Genomic DNA, 7,927 nt, shown 5'->3' on the forward strand with positions numbered 1-7,927 from the left:
TTTTATGTTTTATTGTCTTTGTTGTGTTTTTAAATTCCCACCACAGCATATATATTTTTTTTTAAACCCTGTGAAGCCCCACTGCATCGGCAAAGAGCTAGTTGTGATTGTAACCCCAGCGTGAGAACACTAACATCTCGTGCAAGTGCAATATACTGTAAAAGACACTGTACGTCAGCCGACTGGCAGGAGTGAGCAGGGTGTGCTTGCAGTGGTAATGCTGTCATATGGAGTCCAACGTCCTGCCCCTCTTCCTCGTTAGCATCTGTTCTGCTAACTTGGTTCTCAACGTATTTTTTTTTCTCATCGAGGGCTGCAAGGTTGCCATTTCAAAAAACAAAAAAAGATGAAACATGACACAGCAGTTTTTCTGGAGCATATTCTAAGATAAGAGTATCTACTACTTTGCTCCCTGTAGATGACGAGAGGGTGACCCTTTACTATCCAGTGCAGGAGTAGATATTTAAATTAGAATATAAACAAAAGTGTTTTAGAAATGCAAATTAAATAAACTTTTTACTGCAAACTACATGTTGGGCTGAGATCAGTGGAACAAATCTAGCCTTGGAAAGGGGGGGTGGGGAAGGGATAAGATTTTGGATTTATCTGAGAAGATGTACTAAAACTTGTAACTGGAAAAGTTGAGTTTCATAGCACTTCTTCACAATACCTGCACTCGGAACAACACTCCATACGTGGCTGTTTTTTGTTTGTCGACGGCAAATAATTTTAAGGAGTTATGATTACTTTCTGCAAGCTGCCGGGTGGAGTAGCTCCCCTGCATCCTACGACAGGACAGCGTTTGGTGTCTATCGATGTTGGTTTATTCCCTCGTGTGTAATCTTCTAGATTAGTTAAACATGGACCTCAAAATGTCTATCCTTTGACCTTCCACCAAAACTGGATATGAAATGGGAATAATAGTTAATAAAATACAAAAACAAAAAACGGCAAAAGAATATTTGAGGTGTTTATCTTCATTGGATTTTGCATTCATTCTAAATTCAAAACAAAGTGTAGTCACTTTTTTTTATTACTGTGTAATAGTTGGGTCAATTTTTAAAAGGACAGTTTTGAGGCTCCATCAGTGGGTACTGGATCATTCCTAGAGAACTGGGGCACAAATAGCAGGGCTCTGACACGGACAAAGATGGGAAGTTCATGAGATCACAGTTTTGGATTGATTGCATGATGTAAATGTATGTGTGATTAAATAATTATGAGAAAACACTGGCATCTGTGTTGGCTTTGTTTAAGACTTTCCAATTGTTTAGCAAACAGCCTTTTAATGCTGAAGTGGTATCGCACTCCCAAATGGATTTTCTGAAATCCGATACTGTTAATCTTCTGAAAGGAGGATTATATTTCTGTGTAAACTCGGTCTGGGACTGTTTGGTGTGGAAGAGCTTTAATGCCTTGACCTCAACCCCATCCAACACATCTGGAATGAACTGGAACTAAATAGTCATTCTTTCAGCCAGGTCAAAAACTTAAATTAATGCTTAAACCTGAGCTAATATTTGTGAATAATAATGTTGGTATGTACCAGTAAGGATAGTTTTTGGAGATAAGTGGGATTTTCAAATTGCTTAGTTTTAAGACGATATTGTTAAGAGACCATATGGAGATCTGTGCGTTTCATTAACAAGCATCCGCGGGTGGAAGTAGTGACCTCACCACTGCGTACATTACTCCGTGATACAGCCACACTAGGTGGAAACATTGAACATTACACTTTCCCCCTGTTACGTAGCGGCGGGTTTGTATATTCACTTGCGTTTTCATGATTCCACAGATGTCTGACTGCCCGAAAAAATTAAATGTTTTCCCCCAACGACGTTTAAATTATTTTTTTCCCCAACAGTTTGCGCAGCTGGCTGACCTGCTCTCCGCTGGTTGCCTGGCAACTGATCTGGCCAAGAAGTAGTCCGGCAAATAACCAAACATAAATATATGAATTGTTTTAATATTTCGTTTTTTTGTGTACAGAATAAACAAACGAGATACAAAGTGGTAGCTAAGTAAGCTGTAGATGTGCTGATAGGGGGTTTGTTATCTTTTGACAGCTAGAATAGCTCTATTTCGTATTTCTGCTAAGCTAGCTAGCTAAATTAGCCGGCTATGGCAGCTAACGTTAACGTCACAGTCATTAAACCATCACGAAAGATAGTTTGTTTGTTTTTTTCGACGTTTTTGACGCCTTTTTTCCAGTTTGTTTTTGCTTTTTCCAACGTTTTAAATTGTAAAATTTTTCTTTTACACATTTTCAGCGCTTATTTATACGTCCCATTTTTTCTGATATAAAACAAAAATTAAAAACGGGCCAATGTGACCCGAAGTCAACACAAGGGTTTAAACCGTGGCAATATTACAGGGATGTCATTAACCCTCTTAGAACACGGAGCTACGTAGCTACAACCTATTTTGGTCTATGGTACAAGAAAAAAAAAGTAGAAAAATAGTTAAACATTTGAAAAGTTCTCATATTTATTTAGTGTAACAGACGTTTAACAGGAGTTATTTAGTTTAACAGAAGTTAAACAAAATAAATAAATACATGTTTGGATCGTCATGCAATGTAGCCGTACTTCAGTGAAACCGTCAGGTGGCGCTGTTTGAGTCCCCACTCACTGGAGGGCTCGAACCAGAGTACAAAATAAAACAAGAGCGCTCACTCTGAATGTATTTCCGCTCCGAATATGGAACCCCTTTAATGAGTTAATGCCAATAGACATCCATGCTTTACGGCAATATATGAACACACTTGTTGTGTTAGCAGTAAAAAAAAATATTTATTGTTTGCTTAAAATATCGGGTCTAGTGTGTCTGCGCCAGAATGATCACTAATTGCACAATGCCCCCCCACACACTGTATGGGTCAGTACAGTCAACCCCCATCAACAGGTATCTGCTAACGAAGGCGAGTCAGAGATTTGGTCCTGGAAAACATTGAGAGTGATATATCGTTTCAATAGACGATCTTTGCTTATGGGTAGTTGCCAAAGTTGTCAGGGCAGGCGTGAGTCCACGGGAACGAGCACTGCTGCTGCTGTGGATTACACCGGCCAGGGAAGAGCAGGAGAGGTAGGAGCGCCGCTATCTGACAAACCTGATAAGTAACGTTAGTTAACCACTTTCACAGAGTGGTCGGTCCACAGAAGAGTTGACGAGAATTTGAACTCCCTCAGGAGCGTTGGAGCGTGTTTTCCCCCTTTTCTCCACGGAGTGTCCCACACCAGTAAAGAAGGTACGTTAAGGTGCGGATCTTTGACTGCGGCAGTGTTTTGGACACCGAGGAATGTTTAGCAGGAAAGCTAATTAGCTTGCTAACGTTAGCGACAGATTAGCTCCTGTAAATCAAGACAGACGCCCACACAAGAGCTGTAACGTTAATGTTAAAATCACAACGCGGGCATAACCGTTAAAGGTAAGACTTGTACACCCTTACTGAAAGTGGCCAAACGTATTCCCATAGCTAATTAAGTTTAGAGGAATGTTGTACAAATACCAGGAACTGTAAAGTTAACTAATCCCCGTAGGAATAACGTTAACTAGCTAAAGAAGTAGTAGCTATCATACAATGTCAGCACTAGCGCCTGACTGACCTGTATTTATACCCTCTGCTGTTTGTTTTGTTCCGTAGAGTTTGTGTTAAGCAGCTCGATAACGCAGACAGAAATGTGAGAGTAAATGTTTGGCTGTGTGTTAACTTAATTATCTGTCAGCAGTGACATGAATCTGTCAGGGTGCAGCACAGAGCGGCTCATTTCAATGTGGTAACGTTGAATCATAATACATGCAAGCAATAATGTTAGGGCTAGGCAATATATCGATATTTATATATATATATCGTGATATGAGACTAGATATCGTCTTAGATTTTGGATATCGTAATGTCGTGATATGACAAGTGTTTTTTTCCCCTGGTTTTAAAGGCTGCATTACAGTAAAGTGATGTACTTTCCTGAACTTACCAGACTGTTCTAGCTGTTCTATTATTTGCCTTTTCCCCACTTAGACATTATGTCAACATTACTGATGATTATTCATCCAAAATCTAAATGGGAAGATATTTTGTTAAAGCACCAATTGTGGTGTTTTAAGCCCCCAACGTCGTCTTCCAGGCAGCGCTGCATGGAAGGCACGTAGACTGTATATAGAATGGACCAGCATATCCCGTTGCCCTGGACGGAGACCAGTGAAGGATATTAGAAGCCATTTCCGGTGATGGCTGAGCGTTACGGCGCAGCCTCCAACTGAGAGAGATGACGTAGATGTGACGTGAGCAACCTGTCTGAAAGTTGGAAGTCTTCTGGTAGCTGTGAGAGAAAGAGAAATCTCAATCATTCCCAATCTAGCAGAGACGGAGAGCGTAGGTATATGTAAGGAGATAACATAGACACAGGCTAATTATTGATCACTAAAATGCTAGTTAACATTAATAATTAAACTTAAACAGCTAACGGAAGTCCAAACTGCCTGAGAGCTTCTCCTGTACTATACGGTAATTCCTCTACTATGAGACAGTAAGTCTCGTGGTTATGACACAATCGTTAGCCTATTTTTATAAAAACGTCTGCTACGGAGCCATAACGTGAGGTACAAGGTAATGGAGCCTTTTATACATTGTCGTGTTTCTTTAGAAATAAACAACGGACAAATAGAGTCTTTAAACTCTTCAGATGTAAAGTTATTCACTGTCAAAGTGACGTCAAAATGAATGGCAGTCAATGGAATGCTAAGAGGGGGTGAGTGCTTGTTAGCATCAAAATGGCGCCATAGGATCTACAGGTTGTTGACAGACGCTTACCCCTTTGGGAAGGCGTTAGGGTTAGGTGCCTTGAAGTCAACGTTGGGGGCTTAAAACACCATCGGGCACCAATTGTCAACCCTAGAATATCGCCGCGATATCGAGGTATTTGGTCAAGAATAGCGTGATATCTGATTTTCTCCCTATTGCCCAGCCCTAAATAATGTGTTACTTAACGATAATAATAGAGGTTTAAATATTCAAGGTTTAAAAAAAGACGAGTCATTGTGGTCAATAAACGGTTTGGACCGCATAAATCACATCATAGTGTTTTCCCAAATGGTTGTGATGCAACATTTTGGTTAATTTACTATGGGTGTAATGGTACATCGATCCTCAACGATCCAATAGTATCGATACAAAGTTAAAATATCAGGATGTGCCTTTATTTTGAAATTCACACTTTACCATTGTTTTTTTTTAATTAAAAAAGAGTAGTTTGTTTTTAATTTAAATGTCTGGAAGCGCTCCGTAATGAAATTGTCAAATCATATTTGAGTTGCTCTTTGTAAATATGTATTTATGTAACTTGATTGTGTTAACGGGGCTTATGTATCGCAGGCCCCTGCATTGAATCGAATGGAAACCGTATCGTGGCAGACTTTGTGATAGCAGTAAATATTGTATTGTTGTCCAAAGAATCAATATATCGTGATAAAACGTGTGATTTACACCCCGATTATTTACCAGTGAGTGTGAGTAGCAGGGTTGACTGTATCACAGGGAGGTGATGTCACGTTGAATTGGATTTGTGACCATCAAGCGCTGACATGGCTGATTATATCAATGAAATGAGCTGGTTTGACCATGGGGATGCAAGAAATATGCACTAGTCCAGAACACAGGACCTTCTTCCTGTATTTACTTTCTTGCTCCCGCCCGCAGACACATCCGACCAATAAGAGGAGTGGACATTCTTGCGTGATTTGTAATGAAGGTATTTTGGTACGCTTGGATTTTTCCAGGTGTGAAGCCAAACCGAACCAAGGGGAAACCGCTCCAAGTTTACTAACTCATCAAGTGATTCAGACCAGAGCAAACAAACTGTAGGTGTGAAAAGGCCCTCATGCTCCCGTTTGTCTCCTCTGTCAGGAAGGCCACACTAAGTGAGCTGCAGCTGGCTGTGGTTGAAGTGGGACAGATAGTGCTTGCTGACAGTAGCAGGGCAGGGGACCTCGGGGAGTTGAGTTTGGAGGAAAGTGGTGGTGAGAGGTGGCTAACTGGGGCAGCCTGTGCTGAATCCGGGCTTTTTAGGGGATCGTGGCCCTACGTGTGGTGTGACTGACTACGTGCAAAGGTCTACGTGCAGTACTTGACCGGCTCTGATTAGTTAGTTTCTGATGTCCGAAATTGTACCTTGAGATTCCCATTGTAAAGTTTCAGTCCACCCAAAAATCACATTTAATCTCGCTTACGATCCACGTTGATAGTTTTTGGTTTTGGTCTTGGTATCTCGGTCACACCACCACCTCATGCGAAGGCCAATGAAGTGGTGGCGCACCGGAAACTTTGACACGGGGAGCGGAATTAAACTGAGGAAAAATAACATCAAAAAAACAAACAAACGGCAACCTCACAGCAAACTGCCAGTTTCTTCCTCTTTCTCCCCATAGATATAAGACACTGATTTATAGGGGTGGGACTAGGGGTGCACGATATTGAAAAAAATGTGATATTGCGATATCGATATTAATTTCGATATTTTTAAACATATGTAAAATTACCAAAGTTATGGGAAAACGCATCAAAATAGATTTATAACAAATAAAACAAGTTTTCTTACAACACAAGGTTTATTTCAACTGACAGTCATATTGGACTGGTCCAACATGTGTCTACAGAACAGGACATGTTTTACTGCTTGGACAGTATAAAATAAATAAATAAAGAGCATGTCTATAGAACAGGACATGTTGTACTGGTTGTATATACACGACTACAGTATAAAAAACAATGCAATGCACATCTTTTCTTTTTTCTATATGTCCCTTGTTGTCCACTCTTGTTATTGTTTGTTCTAACACGATGTGATCACTGTTTTTGTCTCTGCATATAGTGTCTTTGTATGTATTCATTATTTTGTGTGTAACATCAACCTGCCAGGGGGTCTGCAGATGGAAATTAGCCTAAGGCTATAATCTGGCATATTTACATTTGTGAAAATGTTCATTAATATGTATTGTCCCCTTTTCTTTCAAATAAATAAATAAAAAAAAAAAAATAAATCTGTTGGCTTAAAACCAAAGTATTTCCAAGCTACCGAGGAGGAGGCATTACCCTACAGTCACATTAGCTACAAGAGACAGCTACCATTCATTTTCAATGGGAGTGGCCGTTGACGTATGTCAGTGGCTCAAGTCGAAGAAAATAATTCAAGATGGCGGACAACGCTTCAGGACATCGTATTTATGTATATATCTGATATGTTTGGCATTTAATCTCATATATTGTGTTACTTTTATCGAGAAATAAATACTTTTAAATCCAAAAACATCGTTCTTGTGACTTAACAATACCTCTGAAGTAACTTTTAAGACGTGGTTTAAGGTAGCACCGGAGAATTTCTGTTTACTGTTGCCAAGCAACCAGGGGTAGGCTAGGCACGCCCAGGAGCACCCACAAGCGAGTGCATGTCGCTCTCTTTTGTAGCTAATACTTTTGGCCTCTAAAGTTTCTTTTCAATCTGTTATTTCGTCGTCTCCCAGAGCAACACTCATTTTCTTACTTTCGCTTCGTTTTATGGCTCTGCGGAGGCTCCACGGTGTGTGTGGGTGTGTGTGGTAGAGCGAAGAAAAGGTGAGAGAGTGACGGCGATTTTCTTCGGAGCGAGTAGTGACCGTAGAGTCTTAGTGAGAGAAACAAAGTGTCTCCCCTGTTCTTTCTGACCACGGTGGGAAATCTGGAGCAGGAGAAGTTAACCCTCTCCTTGATTTCATGTTGTTTATGGAGAAGGAGAACCAGGAAATGAGTCGGGGGAAATACAACGCTACCAAGTGATGTGTATTTTTCAAGAGGTGCATCAAAGAGTATAGACGTAACAAGAGGAGAAACTCAATGGAACTGCAGCTCCGCCATCTTGGACTGAATGTAACACAACGTTCTATTGAGTTTCTCCTC

At 40.4% G+C, this 7,927-nt stretch overlaps 1 protein-coding gene across 13 annotated transcripts in view; it reads left to right on the forward strand.

Annotated features, from left to right (window-relative positions):
- Positions 1-2,981: 2,981 nt before the first annotated feature.
- Positions 2,982-7,927, forward strand: part of LOC116044915 (rho GTPase-activating protein 12-like) — an 88,391-nt gene continuing 83,445 nt past the window's right edge. For 12 of the 13 annotated variants that reach the window (XM_031292450.2, XM_031292447.2, XM_031292451.2 and 9 more), the window contains exon 1: positions 2,982-3,247. The gene's annotated coding sequence lies outside the window, so the exon portion shown is untranslated. The other variant, XM_031292445.2, reaches the window with a different exon arrangement.

Source organism: Sander lucioperca, chromosome 9 (assembly GCF_008315115.2).
Source record: "Sander lucioperca isolate FBNREF2018 chromosome 9, SLUC_FBN_1.2, whole genome shotgun sequence".
Classification (NCBI taxonomy): domain Eukaryota; kingdom Metazoa; phylum Chordata; class Actinopteri; order Perciformes; family Percidae; genus Sander; species Sander lucioperca.